This window comes from Pimephales promelas, chromosome 6, assembly GCF_988280905.1.
Source record: "Pimephales promelas chromosome 6, fPimPro1.hap1.1, whole genome shotgun sequence".
Lineage (NCBI taxonomy): Eukaryota > Metazoa > Chordata > Actinopteri > Cypriniformes > Leuciscidae > Pimephales > Pimephales promelas.
Window position 1 is genome coordinate 14,468,993 of NC_142774.1, and position 19,069 is coordinate 14,488,061.

Below are 19,069 nucleotides of genomic sequence, written 5' to 3' on the forward strand. Positions count from 1 at the left end.
TGTTGACTGTGTACTATGTTAGATTAGAATCTATACAAATCCTTAACCATTATTATTGTTCATCTTTATGAATCTATACAAATCCTGAACCATCATTATTGTTCTTCTTTGTGAATCTATACAAATCCTTAAACATCGTTATTGTTCTTCTTTATGAATCTATACAAATCCTGAAACATCACTATTCTTCTTCTGGTAACACTTTATTTTACGACCCGCAAACAACTGGGTAAGTACACAGAAATTATGGTGTACGTTTCTGTAATTATAGTGTACTTCCGTGTAAGTATAAGGGAACAATATGTTAAGTTTGGGGTAATAAAGGGGTAACAAGCAGATATACAACCTGCAAATAACTTCGTAAGTACACTGAAATTACGATGTATATTTCTGTAATTATAGTGTACTTCCGTGTAGGTATAAGGGAACAATATGTTAAGTTTGGGGTAATAAGGGGGTAACAAGCAGATATACAAGCAAATTATTTAATTAGTTAAAAAATAACAGGCACCTATTCTTTTAATATATTCCAGGCAAAAAATGTACGTCTGTTGTTAATAAAATGTATACTTCTGGCTAAATGTTCTTGTGCAATGTTACAGGGTAATTTTGACATCTGTGGGTTTAAATTGTGAAAATTAAACATATATATATATATATATATATATATATATATACAGTATATATATATATATATATATATATATATATATATATATGATAAAAATCAAATGTATTGGCTTTTCTTACTAGATTACTTAATGTTAAATCAAAATTATTTTCTGTTATGATTTTAATTTAGACTGTACCTTGTGGTAATGAGTACTTACCTTATCCCATTGAATTGCAATGACACTTAAATGTCAGGGCAAATATACTGTGTAATTAAAACTTTTTTGTTGTTGTTGTTTTATTTTCTTGATAACAGTACCGTTCTCTGTAATTACAGTGCAAATAGTGTTGTTTCGTATTGCTACATAGTAAGTAGCGTTTGTTACCCCCTTGTTCTGTGTAGTTACAGGGTAAGTGTAACTCCTGCGGGCTGTAAATTAAAGTGGTGCTTGTTACCCACTTTTTACCCCAAACTTACATATTGTTCCCTTATACTTACACGGAAGTACACTATAATTACAGAAACGTACATCGTAATTTCAGTGTACTTACGAAGTTATTTGCAGGTTGTATATCTGCTTGTTACCCCTTTATTACCCCAAACTTAACATATTGTTCCCTTATACTCACACGGAAGTACACTATAATTAAAGAAACGTACACCGTAATTATTGTGTACTTACCCAGTTTTTTGCGGGTCGTAAAATAAAGTGTTACCGTTCTTCTTTATGAATCTATACAAATATGTGAACTTGTATTGTAACCATAGCACTTTATCATGGTCAGTGTGTAACAGATCAGTCCCTGCCATAAACACTTCTCATGCTGTTTACTTTTACATACCTGTGAGTGATTTGATTGTTTTATGTGTATATGTGTGTATGTACATTACATGTAATGTCCTTCCGATATGTATCCTTGTTTTCGCATGTGTCCGTTTGCAGTCTCTTTTTTTTCTGTAATCACTCCGAGGCCTGAACGAAGTCTTTTGCATTTTACAACAGGTGAATGTCCAGTTGTCACTGGTGATTGCCGTTTGAACCTTTCTGGATCCGCCATCAAATTAATAAGTTTAATTATATAAAGTTCTGTGATAAAAGGCTATACATCTCCACCTCCAGCATCATCACTCGCAATATAGCCTACTAGCCGAGACATCTTCTTTTAGTGTATAGATGTGACGTAATGACGCAAAGACATGCTTGAATGTCAGCCCATTCTCACCCCCAAGGCGTCACTTAACTGACGCCTTGGGAAGCATTTGGACATGCTTCAATAACTGACGCTTTAGGCGCCCTTTAGCGTCATTAAGATGACGCCCTAGGATCACGCGTGTACCCTACCCCCACCCCACACCTAAACCTAACCGCGTCCTCTAACAGACGCTTTCCTTTAGCGTCAGTTAGATGACTTTAGGATCGCGTCATGTAAGTGACGCTAAAGGGCGCCTAAAACGTCAAATATTGAAGCATGGTCAAAGGTGACGCCTTGGGGTGAGAATGCGTTGTGAATGTGGACAACGACGCAGAAGTATGAATGAAAACCAACGCGTTGTTTATAGCGTAGAGGTTCCGCTGTAGTCCGACGCATAAATATAAATCAGCCTTTACTCTGGCTATTCTCTGCTGTCTCAGACGACGATATATTTCACCCGTTTTATCTACTGTAGCTTCTTCGAAAGGGAAGGGTGAGCAGTGGGCTGATCCCTTAGTGCAAACTCACAACCGAACCACTAGATGACGCTAAAAATCACACACTGCAACTTTAAATTATGACATTAATAATGTATTTAAATGTATTTCAGTCAAATTATTTATTATTCCTTCTTACGGAACCTGATTGATTTAGTTTACCCCTAAATGTTAATTAATGCATTAATTACCAAACATGTACTGACATGTACAGTAGTTAAGGCTGCTGTTATTCATGCATGAATACTTGTGACTCATGTAGCAGGGACAAATCTTTATTTGTCCATGATTAGCTCATATCTTCACTAATCATGATTTCTTGTTGAAGAAACTACTTCAGAGATTAGTACATGATTTTCCTTATTGTAAAGTGTTACCGATAACTTATTTAAGCAGGGCCTTACTCAATGAAGTTGTATCAAACCAGCCAGTCAGATAGATTAGAGTTAGCCAGATGGAGAAAGGGCTTTCCAGACTTGTGTGCTATATGCATCAAACTGGCAGTGATGTGTGGACGTGCCACTTAAGGCTGAGAACCTAAGCATCCTCTGGAACGTGATCGTGCATGCAGGACCTAAAGTTGTAGACTGAATAGGATATTACTTTCATCAATAAAATATATGAGAACCTTTCAGTTAGTGAAGAAAAATTGTATTGCACCTATATAAATTCCATTTTCAGTCACCAGAGGATTAAATGAATAAGAAAATCTCACCCTTCTCAAAGTGCTATTCCCACATTATTAGAGTAGAGTATAATTAAATATAGTTCAAAATAGAGGACCCATATTAAAAAATAATATATATATAGATATAGATTAGATATAAATCTAGCTCCTTATCTTACTAAATATCAAGAAATGAATTGTATATTATCATAAAGTTCATCCTGCATTGTACTGTAGCTCATCAATGTAACATAGCTGTTTCTGTTTTTCCTCTTTGTTCTTCTTTGATGTTTGCTACAATGGAACCTCCAAAAATGAACCCCTTATTAATAGGCAGTGTTATTTTCAGCTAGGTGACTTCTATTGACTTGAGTGAGATAAAATTAATTACCAGCCATTGATTCAAAAGTCTTTTCTAATGTTCGTTATATTCCAGACTGACATAATGGGATTCTGTAAATGCCATCAGTGGAGCCATTTGTGTTGGGCTGCCACAAAAGGAGGCTGCAAGATTGGCAGATGGGAAAATCATTATATTGAGTCATACATTAATAATCCTCCTACTTTATCTGAAGATATAGGGACTGTCAGAAGCTCCTAGCACATCAAATTAAAAATGGATCCATGCTGGATGCAAGAAGGCAGACGGTGTCCACCCATCTTCCCTGAGAAGAAAAAAAAAAACAACCTGTAAATGTGTATGACTGAGAGAGAAGAAGAAAAGAGCTATTGATTGCAAACAGCCTTTGTGTGATGAGAGCTATTTTGTGTAACTGACAGTGTGATCTTAACGTTGAAGCCTTATTCCACAATGAATCTTCCTTGGTTTTTTTTTATTATCTTAAATTTCGTTGTATTTGTTTCTTCAGTGACAGTCTTGTATTGGATTTCATCAAATAACACTGTTTTGTAACATTTTCCTTGTGTTCACCCCTCATCACTCTTCTGTTTCCTACAGCCAAAACAGAATCTGAAGACACTTTAGTGTTGAAATGTTGTTTTCATTTGAAAATTAATTTTTTTTTTTCAATTAAAACATATTTTTGTAGATGTGGCATTAGATTAGCATCACAATGATTGATGACATGATCACACTGTAAAATTATTTGTTGATTTTACTTGAAGTAGCCTATTAGGTTGCCTTAAAATTTGGAGTTTGAATGTGTTTGGGAAAATGTTTGTGAATCTAAGCTGATATGACAAAAGATGTGAAAAGTTGTAAAAAGAATTCATGAAAATATGTTTTAAAGAGCAGTGGCAAACAGCAACTGCTTATCAGCGTGAATGACAGCGGCAGAGAAATAACATTATTGTGTTATTCAACAGATACCGTGAACTCTTCTAAAAGAAGAACAATGATAATAAGTCTCAATCTTTAATATACCAGGTATATGAAGAATATATTAGAATGAGGGATGACACATGGTTTAAACAGCATGCACTTCTCAAAATGTATATTTAAAGAATAAAGCAAATAAAAAAATAAACAGACAAATAGATAAGAATCAACAAACTAATGAATGAATGATGACTGTCTCCTGAAGGCTATACCTTTTTATTATCAACCAGACAACAAAGTATTTTCATAATAATCTAGACTCCCTAGACTCTCATTACACAAAGTCTGAACGTTTGGGCAAGGCTGAGTATTACTTGTATGTTTTGTTGCTGGGTTTAACAGACAAACATCAAAATAGAAGGCTGTAACCTTCTACTACAAGCATGATAACATTTTCTTTCCCCAGAATAAGCAACCACAACTCATATGCTCATTCCTTAAATGCATAATTAGTATTTCCCTCCTTTGCAAAGTCAAATATCTGTAGCAACTTTACATAGCACGATCTTAAGTGAATTACTATAGAATATGAGCCAACCTCAGTAGAAAAGCTGGTTTCTCTTCTGAGCGAACAGTCAAAAAAGCTTGTCTATTGGCTCTCCCACTGATCCTAGGACAGCTGGTAGGGTCCCTGCTTGTATTGATTTTCTGTAAAGCAACATTTGAGCCTCTGTTTCTCAGGGACACGAGGAGTCGACGTGGCCTCTGTGCTTCTGTCCAGGCTCTGATGGGGTTCAGCCTCTAAGGAGCAAAACAACACAGGGGATTCAAACCCAATTATGACTGTATTGCACCAGGGACCTACTGCAGTCGTGTGTTAAGGGTTCTCGCAAACCAGGCTAGATTGCAGATATCAAGACATATTTGCACAGGAAGATCTATGGATGAAAAAGCCATCCTGCTTAAGCAAATATGCCAAGTATAATTTAAAAATATTTAGCCTTATTTGTCTACTTAAATCCATCTATGACTCCCTAATTGAATGTTTACAGAGCATTAAGAAGATCCATCTCAGTTCTAACCAAAAGCCTACTGCATGTCAATGAAAGATGCTAATAAGAAAACTCGTCCAGATTGAATCAGCAGAGGTTTATTTTTTTCTTGCACTGACTGTGGGGAAATTTGTGAAATACTTAAATATTTAAATATGGCAAAATATGTTAAATGGAACCAAGACCTACACTCTTAATTGGTAGCTGAAAGCATAATTGACTAAGCCAATAACATTTGACAAATCAACAGGCAAGGGAATGACGGATGTTGTAATTCTGTGGAAATCTGTGGTGCTTTCTAAATTATGTGGGTGTGAATTCACAACGCATTCTCGCCCCAAGGCGTCACCTTTGACCATGCTTCAATATTTGACGTTTTAGGCGCCCTTTAGCGTCACTTACATGACGCGATCCTACGGCGTCATCTAACTGACGCCAAAGGAAAGCGTCTGTTAGAGGACGCGGTTAGGTTTAGGTGTGGGGTGGGGGTAGGGTCCACGCGATCCTAGGGCGTCATCTAACTGACGCTAAAGGGCGCCTAAAGCGTCAGATATTGAAGCATGTCCAAATGCTTCCCAAGGCGTCAGTTAAGTGACGCCTTGGGGGTGAAAATGGGCTGGAATTCAGTGTGAGATTGCTAATAAGCTGGGTCTGAAACTGCTCACTCGTTCACTCATTCACTCATTCACTAATCCATATATAGTGTATGACATTTGAGTGCACTATATCTGCAAGGAGAGAACGACTGCACTGTTAGTTCACCCAAAAATGAAATTTCTGTCAGTAATTACTAACCCTCATGTTGTTCCAACCCTGTAAGACTTGTGTTCATCAGTGGAACACAGATGAAGATAATTTTGATTAAATCTGAGAGCTGGATCCCTCCACAGGCTTCTTAAGGGATCGAAACTGCCCAGACCAAAAGTAATTAAAGACATCTTTAAAATAGTCCAAGTGACTACAGTTGCTCAATCTTAAGTTTATCTAGCAACGAGAATACTTTTTGTGCGCAAAAATACAAACAAAAATAACAAGGTTATTAATTAGGTCATGATTCATGTGTCAAATCATTTGTGCTACACCCTTGTAGAAATGGCGAATAAATAAAAACGCCATTGCATTTTAGTCAAAAGTCTTCTTCACATTGGATATCAAGTGGATATCAATTTGTATGTATGAGCGGAACAAACTACGAGTTCGAGATTATCACCCCGGAGTCCGGACAAAAAAACGAAAGTAAACCAGGAGATGCGCTAATTTTCCGGTTTGGGGTATTTTGATTTATAGAGACATTTAAACTTGTTTCTTCAAGTTGAAACGGGACTCTGAATACAATTTAAAAGGTAATTTTGATGTTACCTTTTTTTTTGTCAATTCATTGATTTTGACTTGCTGTTGAATTATGATGACGCAGAAGAAATTGATGACAAATTGAAAGAAAATATGCCAATGTGGGCCTTTGACAATACCATAAACAGTAAAACTGAGAATGCCAAAGACAAACTGTTCTATTTGGAGCAATATACCATTGGTGAACCACAAGACCTGGTAAGGAGTTGTGGACATATGAGGGCAGAAAATGGATATAAAGAGGCAAGAAGATTATTGCAACATCATTAAGGTGATGAGCTCAAAATTGCTTCAGCATACATTGAGAAAGCATTAAAATGGCCTCAGATCAAAACAGAAGACGGGAAGAAAGGAGCAAGGACACAAAGATAAAGTACACAAAGACCCGCCCATGCTTTGACACTTTCGTTTCAGATCGTTAAAATAGGGCCCTATGTGTTGGATATCTCACACAAGGACACTTAAGCAAATACTGCAAGAAAAGGCTTATTTTTCAAGAATGTTCTAAGATGCACCCAAGTGTTTTGCACATTACAAAGGAGAACAGTCTCACATCCAGCAGTTGTGATGAGAACAAAACTAGCTAGAGAACAACCACCACCATAGACCATGAAATGAATGGTTACTCTGGGGCTGGAAACATTGAATGTATTCTTGCTATAGTTCCAGTCAAGATCAAGTCAAAGAAAAGCAACAAAATAGTAAAGACATATGCTTTCATTGGTCAAGGAAGTTCTACAACATTTTGCACTAAGTCTTTAATGAGAGAGTTAAATTTGAGAGGCAGAAAGAGGGATATTCCTACCCTATCTCACGACCAATTCGTACGAATTCGCAGTGTTAGGGAGTAGTTAACTGCAAGTCGCGAAGCTACTAACTTAACTACATTTTTGAGTAGCTTGGCAGTAGCTCAGTTGCTTTTTAAACGGTGTAGCTTTTCCAGTAGCTAACTACTTTATGCAGCAAGTAGCGGTGTAGCTCGAGCAAAAGCTACATTGTGTTTGTCGAGCCTGCGCGAATCAGCGCGATGCAAGGATATTCTTCTTCTTGTTAGATTACAAACTCATTTTTTTGCCATTACCACCACCTGTTGTTTAATCACGCATCTTGCGGCTAACGGTTCACTGACGTACAGAAGTGTGTTGACACACACATGATGATGGAGCAAGATGTGACAGCAGATTTGGAGGATGGAGAAACAACTAAAGTTAATTACCCATGGCCTTATTTGTCCAAGTTCAATCGGGTTTTTTTGGAGAAAATGTTCTACATGCAATTATGTTGGATGTATATTTTTTTTCTTGCAATTTTGTAGCCTATTTGTTACAATTTTGCACTTTTGACAAACATTCTGAGATATTTGGGTGTTGTGTGTAATAAAACAATACTTTTTTGAAATCATAATTGTATTGCATTGTTTTAAACACTAAATTTTTTAAGTAAAACATTTAGTATTTAAAACAATGCAATAAAATTATGATTTCAAAAAGTATTGCTGTCCCCTTCTGTCCTCAGACACTTATTCAGTTATTAATAATATACGTTGTTCAAAAAAGCAAAAGTAGTTTCAATGTAGCTAGCTACTTTTTGATAGTAACTTGTAGTGTAGCTAACTACTTTTCCAAAAGAGTACTACTTGACTGTAGTTTAACTACTTTAACTTACGAGTAGCTTATAGCTTGTCAAACTACAGTTTTAGAGTAGCTTACCCAACACTGCGAATTCGTACGAGTGATTCAAAAGTGGCTAATTCGTACTAATTCACACGACCTCACTCGTACAAATTTGTACGATTTGTCTAAACCCATGTGACGGTTATGTTTAGGGGCGGGGTCAGGGGTAGGTCATTCGTACGAATTCATACGAATATGTACGATTTAGCTAAATCATACTAATTCGTACGAGTGAGGTCGTACAAATTGTTACGAATTAGCCACCTCGTAAAATTCGTACGAATTCCCGTGAGATCGGGTTGTATATTCTTCTTTGTACTATTGGACAAGAAAAACCTGTTCATAGTCACATTCTGTCCAACCAGGGACTAAGTGGATTAGAGAGTGAAGACTACATAGAACTTCCAAAAATGTTCACTCAGAAAGAGATTCCGGTAAAACAGGAAAACATCCCTCAACAATAGGACCTGGAAAGATGGCCTTATTTGAGACAAGTTACCCTCAACTCAATGCAGAAGTGGGCCTACTGATTGGTGCTAATGTTCACAAGCCAACAGTGAAGGAAATGGACCTTATGCTCTTAGGACGGCATTAGGATGGATAGTGAATGGGTCTTTGCGAACAGAAATGAGCAATGCAGACTTACCTGAATGTAGTTGTAGTGACAAAGCTGAGATGTCCCAAGAAGACCTAAAATTCATGCAGTGCGTTGAGCAGTCGATACAGTATAAAGATGGGCATTACTGTATTGAATAACCCTTTAAGAATGATCCTGATAAGCTGCCCAACAACAGATGCATAGCAGAACATACATAGCATACATATACATACATACAGTATACTGTACATGCATAGCAGAAGAGCCATCAGTCTCAAAAGAAAGCTCAGCAGAAACTCAGAGTTTCACAAAGACTATAAAGTCATTTCAGACATAATTGACAAAGGCTATGCTAAAAAACTGACTTTAGAACAACTGGAATGCAAGAACAGGATGTGGTATATTCCACAACATGGGATATATCACCCAAAAAAGAACAAAATTAGAGTTGTTTTTGACTGCACTGCGACCTACCAGGGCTTCTCACTAAATAATCAACTGTTGCAGGGACCTGACCTGACCAAAACTCTCATTGGTGTGCTAAATCAATTCAGACAAGAGCCAATTGCTATCATGGTAGACATTGAATCAATGTTTTATCAAGTTAGAGTCCCAGATTATGATTCAGATCTGTTGCGATTTTTGTGGTGTCCTGAAGGAGATCTAGGTAAGCCTACAGAGGAATACAGGATTACAGTACACCTGTTCGGGGTAACCTTGTCTCATTTGTGCATGGTTCGCTTTGCAAAAGGCTGCAATGGATGGAAAAACAGAGGAAACCGTTGAGACTGCAAATACTATTCAGCAAAACTTACATGGACGATTTCTTAAAGTCTGTCGCTTCTGAGGAGGCAGCAATAAAATCACAAAGTCTGATATCTATGTGCTGTAAAGGTGCATTCAAGTTGACTAAATGGGTGAGCAATAGCAGAGAAGTCCTGTTATCATTTCAAAAAAGGAAAGATCAAAAGAGGTAAAGGACTTAGATTTCAACAAAAGCAATCTCCCAACTGAAAGAGCTCTTGGAGTACGGTGGTGCACAGAATCAGATACATTCAGATTCTCAATCAACTTACAGGAGAAACCTGCTATGAGAAGAGGAATGCTTTTAGTAGTGAATTCCATTTCCGATCCTCTTGGACTTGTAGCACCCTGTATTCTTCCAGCAAAAACTCATTTTGAGACAACTGTGCAAAGACAAACTGGGATCAGAACATGCGGGATAAATCAAGCACAAAAATGGTTCATGTGCCAAAAGGACATACAACAATTGTCAAACTTCAGGGTGAGTAGATCCTTCAAGCTGGACAATTTTGGATCTACTAAGTCTCCTCAATTACATCATTTCACAGATGCAAGTGAAAATATGTAATGGATAAATCCAGAGTTGCGACTCTGAAGCAGATAACAATCACTAGGATGGAGTTGACTGAAGCAGTTGTTGCAGCGAAAATGGACAGAATGTTAAAATACAAGCTTCGGTTACAACTCAAAGAATCTATGTTCTGGACTGATAGACTCACGGTGCTGCAATGTATTGAATAAGAAGCCTCATGTTTTAAAACGTTTGTTGCCAATAGAGTTTCCTTTATCGGAGAAGCTTCTGAGCCCTCAAAGTGGAGGTATGTCAACACCTTGCTAAACCCAGCAGACATGGCCTCAAGAGGCATCAAAGTGTAAAACTTCATGAAAAAGGAAAATTGGGTCAAAGGACCACAATTCCTTTGCAAAAATGAAATTTAATTGCCTTGGCGACCAGTGCAATGGAAGTGGAATTGAAAAAAAAAAATCAGCTGTAGTAAATTGTGTCAGTGCTACATGAAAAGTGAAAACTTTGGATAAACTGATTTTATCCAGTATTATTCAGAATGGTACAGATTGAAGAGAGCAATGAGCTCTATGCACGGCGGTATTTCCGGTCTAAGGATGCTGGATTACTTCCCCCGATCATAAAGTCCAATGCTATACTGAGAATTTATATTCTTTTTTTATACTCTATGGCTATACTAAAAAAAAACAAAAAACGTTAGTCACAAAAACAGACACCCCTCATTTTGTTTATGCTTCTTTGTTTATTATATTAAATAAACATAACTATATATAACATTTCGTTACAAAGACGGGAGGACAGTAAATTTTGAAGACTCTGCCATAATCCCGTTTTCCTCCACTTTTAATCTCCCCAACCGGATACTGAAGAGCAGCCGTGCGTCAAATGCGGAACTTATGCGTGCATATAGCCTATTGCTTGGATGTTGAGGCTGAAGGAAATACTTCAACACCTATCAAACAAGAGATGTGAAATTCAAGCTACCATAAATCAAACTAAAAATAATCCAAACAGACAAACAAGCAAACAAGTTGGAACAGACATAGACCAAAAAACCTCTTTCAGTAGAAGATGTGGAAAATGCAGAACATGAGTTTGATTCGTGTCAAAGACAGACATTCCCTGACAAATTCAAATCTTTACAAAGCAGTAACCATCTCAAAAGAAGTGGTCCACTGTACAAACTGGACCCACTGGTACAAGATGGCATAATACGAGTAGGTGGTCATTTAAATCAGTCTGCAATGCCAGATTCTGAGAAGCAACCAGTACTTATTGATAAAAAGCAGCATGTAACGTCTTTTATAGATAATACACAGGCCATAGTGGCAGAAATCAAATGCTTGCAAACCTGCGAAACAAATTTGGGGTTGCTGCTGCCAGTAACAGTCATACTGTACGAAAGCTGATTTCTAAATGCACAGTGTGCAGAAGATTAAATGCCAAAGTCAACGAACAGAAAATGGCAGATCTGCCAAGAGAACGTGTGTTGCCAGATAATCCTCCCTTTACGCATACAGGAGTGGATTATTTTGGTCCTGTCTCAGTAAAATGAGGACGCAGCATGGTAAGTGGTATGGAGTGTTGAACATAAGAGCAGTGCATATTGAGGTGGCCAACAGTCTTGATACCTCATCATGCATAAACGCCATAAGACGCTTCATCTGCTTCATCTATAATTCAATCGGACAATGGTATGATCTTCGTTGGTGCTGAAAGAGAACTTAAAGAAGCTATTCAAGACTTAAATAATCCCAAAGTAGATGAAGATTGTAGCAAGGTTCAGGGAAGAAGGAGGCAGGAACTGTAGATCAATCAAAATAAAACTTTATTTAAATGAAATAAACAAACAAAATACCTGCCAGCAGTCCCTCACGGAACTGCTGGCTACCCAAAAACAAGTGCACGAGAACAATGACTAACCGAATCGGCCACAAGTCCAAATTATTGAACAGACGAAGAGAAATAATCCAGTAGACAGGAACTGGAAACAAGCGAACTGCACTTAATAATTTATTGATATTGTTTTCTGTGTTTTCACGGTGAAAATATTAAGTCAACAATGCTGACTCATCATAACTTTTTACATAATCTGAGAATATTGTTTTCCACTTTAATTGGTTGACATTTTAAGCTTTTTATAGACATATTTCTCATGTCTGTGAGGCAAGTATACAATGATTTTTTTATTTTTTTTATTTTTTTACATATGTACACAGAGACCGATCATGTTTGTCCTCTTTATTTTACAAAGATACAACATTTTCTTGTTATTGTGTAACGTTAGAGTGAAGGCCAAGTTACTTGCATGTTTTAAATTGTACGCCATGTTTGAGGTTGAGCCGAACGTTTGTAGTATTTCCTCTCCGGCATACTGTAATTTCCACAAAGATTAACGCCCTGTCCCCTCACAGACTGCGTGATTTCGAATTATATATATATATATTTTTTTTTTTGGTTGACTAAGCCTCTTCCAATCGACTAATGATTAGTCAAATTTTAGGGGGCAGCCCTATTAAGCATAGTCTACTAATAATGTAGTAATAACATATAACTAAGAGTTAGTTGACATGCAGGCCAATGTTACTTACAGTCAACAGAATGTCTAAAGGGCACCATCAAAATAAACTATCTACGAAGTTGTCATGTAACTTCACCTCCATTCACAAATCTCCTAGTACCATGGCCTTACGGGATAATAAGGTCAGTCAGATACCGAATCTTTTTTTGCCTACTAAAGGCATATTTGGACACAGGAATTAATTACATTTTAAAATACATTCAAATAGAAAGCTGTGTGTGTGTGAAGTTTTAGCTCAAAATAACCCATTTTATATAGCATATTAAAATTGTCACTTTTTGAGGGTGAGCAAAAACAAACCGTTTTTGTGTGTCCCTTTAAATGCAAATGAGCTTCACACACAGCTGAAAATTTCAAAAACTTATCCTTTTATGTTCAAACTGGAGTTAGCCAAAGATGGATAGACTCAAGACGAAGAGACATGTAGACAACATTTCTGAATGGTTAGTTGATGTATTTATGTAGCTTATGTGTAGTTATCTTCTAGTCATTGAGTAGAATATTCTGGCATGTTAACATATAAATCGTGTTTCGGGGGCAGGGTTTATGTAAATGTTAGGGTTAGTGATGTCACTAATCCAGGAGCAAGCTTTTTGTAGTCCTTAAAAAGCGATATCTGCAAAAGAAAATATGTCTCTTTGCTTTGAACTTTGAGTGTCGTAAATTTGTAGATGTCTCAAACAGCAACATTACACACTAACTAAAAATCATAATCAACCACCCCTTTAAAATATAATACATTTTCACAATATTACTGTTTTACTGTATTTTTGATCAAATAAATGCAGCCTTAGTAAGCATAAGAGACTTATTTTCAAAAGACTTCATTATTTTAGACCGTTGACTGTTAGTGTATACATTCCACATTATGGCCATTCCACAACTGCCCTGAAATGCTTTCACACTGGCTTTAAGCCAACAGACATCACTATTGATGAGTCCTAGACATGTGCTGTCATATTTACTTTTCTACAATCCATAAATAAATGGTTTTCTCTGGAAATGTTGTCTTATAACAGGTTTGCATTGACAAAATACCTGCAGAATTTACCACATTTTGGTATGTCCCCAAATGTGGCTAATGGCTCTTTCAGACTGCACGATTTTCAAAGTAGTCAGGTCGCTGCTCTTTTCACACTGCATGACTATCTTGGCCAGCATTCAGTCGCTGCTGTGTTCACACTGGACGATGGATCGGCGACAGAAGGTTTCACACTGCATGACTTTAGAAAAATCGCCGACAGACTCTGTCTAGCACGCTGCACGCAAACTACATTTCACAACAAACACGCGTGAGATATGAAAAGGAAACAACGCGCGACACCACACGTGCAAGACCGGAGTTCTCACGTGAGACTTTTTTTTTTCGACCCGGTTGTGGTACAGCTGGTGAAACAGACACGAGTGCTCCTGCCAAATTTCTACTAATTTTTCTTCCATTTATTGTGTCCAAATAGACCGAGAAGAAGCTTTTTTTGTTGAAACAATGCCATATCATGTTGGTATGTGATCTATAACTCCTCCCCGAACTCCCTGCTGCTCTGTATCTTGCTCTCTCACTGGCTGCCGGTGATCGCCGATGTAGTTTTCAGTCAAAACACTTTTCACACAGCAGGATTTTGAATCGCCGACAGGTCCAGATATTTAGCATGCCAAATATCTCACGGGCGTCGGCGACTCGTCGGTGATTCTCTCAGTTCGCGTCTTTGTTCATTCACACTGCGTGATTGTCACTCGCGTGAACGAGCGCCGATTTGCCTGTGATTTCGGGCATTTGTCGGCGATTTCTCAAAACCTGTCGGCGAGCCAAAATCGTGGCTAAAATCATGCAGTCTGAACTCGGCATAAGAGAACAGAACATTTTTATCTGTTATACAGTAATCGAATCATTTAATATATCAAAGAACAGAAGGTCCCTGATTGTTGGACAAAGCATCATTGAACGAAACAGTGGCCATGGTCGTAAATGGTGTCTGGGCTGGTTAAGTGAAAGAGACAATTTCTATCATCCCTGTAGCAAGCAGTTAAAGATCAGGCAAGGCTCCCCAATCATTGCTCCAGATTGCCTATCAATTTTACTCAGTGTTAACTTTCCTTGTGGAGCTGTGTTTTTTTTTTTTTTTTACCAGTAGCCTGTAGTTTAAGACATACACTCACTAAAAGGATTCCATTTAACTTGATTTTGCCATATGTGCAGGCAAACCTAAATGAAGCTCTGGTTTAATCCTCCAAATCCATGCACATAACATTTCGACCAATTAAAAGACTTATGTTGAGCATTAACCAGATGCTGTTTCCTGCACTTGGATAGTGAACAAGCTCTACATTGGACTTGTTTCTTTAAAAACACGAGAAGCAGAAAATGCAACCATTTATGATACTTGCTTAACATTTTCCCTAGCATGACCTCATTTTTCATGGCTGTTCTGTTCAACACGAGTGCTACCGTCAGAACCCATTTCTCATTACAAAATGTGTTCCCCTGTAGACAAGAGGTTTGTGTATCTTTTATGCAGTTGAGATGCTGAGGATTGTGTTTGAGGAAAAGTTAAAGTGACATGTGATTGCAGTCTGTAAATTACCTGTAAAATAGTGAATACTAATGAGGCAGCACTAGGTGTACCGAAACAAGAACTCCTATGATGTTACAAGTTTATGATGAATATTTCTGCAAAACAGGAGAGAAAACCAAAGTCATCCATTACTAATGCATCTACTGTGCTACAAAAAGAGAATTTCTAACACCAGTCATGCAGCAAACCTCATGCCTGAAAACTTATCTCTCAGTTAGTACAACAGCAGAAGTTCGCCACATTTACTGGGAAGCAAATCCCAGGGAAGGAGGAAAAAATGCATGTATCTAATGACTATTTCACAGTATAGATTCAAGTAAATTCCTGTAAATATAGGATACAACAGGATACACAAAACTGGTTTATTAAAAAAAGGTTGGACAACTTTCCAAGCCACCAGAGCAAACTGGACTAACACAAATACAAAACATTTTTTGAAATGGCATGATAACCGTAATGTCCCTCTGAAAGATTATAGCCTGATGCATTTAGCAAACAGTGTTTGGGGACATGTAGTTTCCTTTCTGATGAATGCAGGGTCAGAACACAAGAGTCTTTGTTGAAAAAAAGAAGAAGAAAAAAGCAGTAAACCTCTGCCTAGACTGTGATCACTCACCCCAGTAGAAGAACCAAGATGAACCCATTGAAGGAAATCACAGCAGCATCCTCTGCTGAAATAATCAATCTTCCTCAACCACGACACAATCCTAACTGCCCCACTTACTCGAGTAAATGTCCTTCTCGGCTTTATAACCCTTCTATCTAGAGCAACAAATGCTGTCAATGTGCAGAACAGGCTTAGACATGGTGTGGCAGGTAGTGCTGTGTCTCCCAATTGTTGTATTTTTTTTCTTAGACAGAAACATAGTGTCGGCCTAGATCCGACCCAGATCCAGTACATGTGGGTTCAACGCATACCGGATCTGGGGCGACACTGTTGCTATTTATTTATTTTTTAAGTTGCACTGGCATCACTTTGGACTACTGACACTTTCTTCTGTGGATACAGCTTTGCACAAGAAAGAAAAAAATGCACCATGATTCAACCATTCTATGAATAAAAGATTTTTGTTATGTTGTATATGATTGGAGTCTTCAATTCATACAGTATTGTCAAGTTCTGTTTGTTTTTTGATTGATTACAGCTCAGCCCAAACTTGAAAACTGCTTTTCACACTGAAGAACGCAAAGGACAACTCAATCTGTTCACTTCTTGATTCTTTATTTTCTTTGAGATGGTTTGATAGACCAGTGATGGAATAATATGGTATAGTTTCTTGAAGGTGATTTGATAGATCAGTGATGGAACAGTAGATATAGGTTGAAAACCTTTCAAATACACAAACCAAACATGAATTAGTTACATATACATCATGAATCAGTCACACATAAATCACAATACCACTATCTCACAGAAATAATAAATGAATGCTATTGAATCTTCAAACCAAACTAAACACGATCATTAAGTTTAACCTAGGATTTTAACAGGAAAATACCATTCCCATAATTAAACTCATGCACATGTTACTTCTGTCAAGTTCAACATTCACATAACAAAATCCTCATAACCTTTAAATTGCACATTACAAACCAAGCAGAACCTGAACATTTAAAACTCAACATATTCAAACACAGTTGATCATAAATTGTCCTACCAGTTGCGTCTTTAAATGATCAGGAGCTGTAATCATAATATCCTTCTCCAGGAATAAATGAGAGAACAAATTGAACTCTCCACAAACATTTCAATGCCATGCTCTCTCTGTGGGTGCGCAGGCAAATATAGTCCCAAAAGCTACTTCCCCAAAGGTTGGTTCCACCAACTTTTGTTGCATGGATGCCCCCTGCAGTTCGGGAGTGCTTTGAGTGTCCTGGGTGAATCTTGGCTTGGAATGCTCAATACAACTAAAGCAAAGTAACCATGAATTGACACAACAAGTATGTTGAATATGTACTGTCCATTTCTTTGTGTGTGAAACCTAAAATTACAGAAAGCACATTTAAATTTTCAATACTGCAAATATTGTGGTATGAGACGACACGTAGGAATTAAAATCAAACTTCACTTATCAATACATACATAACACACGTGCATATAGCTACAACATAGACTGTAAAAAAAATGGACAAAGCATCTGTGACGTCACCCATAGACTTTTTTGAATAACGGTTTTGAGGCCGTTTATGGGAGGTATGGGCGTTACCAATCCATATATAGGTAAAGGGCAGGCTTTATAGATAGATATTTATAGATAGCCTAAGCTATCTGTAACGTTACAAGCTTGACTGGCAGACTAGGCTACTTTTTACAGTCCATGGCCACTACATTCACTGCAAAGCTGCTGAAGAACACTCCAATGTGGAACATATCAGTCTATTCTTATGTTACATTTATTCATTTTGCAGATGCAGGCATGGGCGTAATTTGCGGATGGGACGGGTGGGACATGTCGTCTCTATTCGTTCTAGTGAAATCACAAAGTAAAATGCACACAAACGTGTCCCTGCTTGATATACAACCACTGATAAACATAATCCATTTTAATGAGAGAGAGAAAAAAAAAAAACGATACAAGGTTATTAGAACTTATAACCTCTGACACGCTTGGCCAAAGTTCTGCCACTGGCCCATTAAAGTACATGCATGTAAATGTCGGATTTATGTATTTCTTCAGGTGAAAATTCTCACCAGCAATGATATATATTACATCTCATTAAACGACGAATTAAATACAATGTACTCGATATCTGGACATTGGTATGTTATTGGACATAGGTACATCTGATTTATGATTTAGCATTAGCCCCCCAAAACCCACTCTGTCCCTACCTCGGAGTCGGACACTAACTTATCTGAGGTGATTTAATGCTAACTGTTGCAGTACCACTGCGCACAAAAATTGATGCTAAATAGTGCTAACTACGTGAAACAGAACTGGAATATCACTTACCAGAAAAAAACATGGCACGAAGTACTCCTACAGTGTCAGTTAGTGCAGTTTATAGCAGAGCAACCCTTTTTTATGTACGATATTTCAATACAAATGTTCAGAAAGGATAGAGTTGGTCTGATGTGTTGTGTCAGGTCATGGCCGAGATATCAAATTTCAGGAATTCCTCTCAGCGCATCCCGTTAATAACTGTCAATCAAGCTGTCAACCAAAGTTAACCACACCCTTATTTCTAATACATTTTATATCTAAATACGATCTAACTAACGAGTTAGAAAAAAAATTCTCCCCCCTCAAAGTTGTCAGGCACTTGGATCCTATCGAAAAATACATTGAAAGTCCATGGGACCAACCTGTAAAAACATGAATTTTTATGCTGTGAAAACGGATGGTGTACAGATCACCGAGGGTGGGGTCTATGCCACAACCACACTGTCAATCAAACCCCTTGCTCAATTCTGTCACAAAGCGCTGAATCAGAACAGCTCGTTCTGAGACCGTGCGATTTATTAAGATTGTAAAAAAAAAAAAAAAACACTGGGTGGATTTTTATCATTCTAGGTTGGTTTTGCTCACACACTACCAACACACATTTATGTTCAAACACCATGTAAAAGTGAATTTTCTATAATAGGTGCCCTTTAAGAGAAAGTATTAAGCGTATGGCTTTGTTTTTGTTTGCTAAGCGGTTTAATAATGACTTTGTATT

General features: G+C 37.5%; 1 long non-coding RNA gene across 1 annotated transcript; it reads right to left on the minus strand.

Annotated features, from left to right (window-relative positions):
* Positions 1-16,607: 16,607 nt before the first annotated feature.
* On the minus strand, positions 16,608-17,335 carry LOC148978511 (uncharacterized). The gene is made up of 2 exons (XR_016169017.1): positions 17,065-17,335; positions 16,608-16,735 (listed from the first exon to the last, which is right to left on the minus strand). It is a non-coding gene; the product is annotated as an uncharacterized LOC148978511 (long non-coding RNA).
* Positions 17,336-19,069: the final 1,734 nt, after the last annotated feature.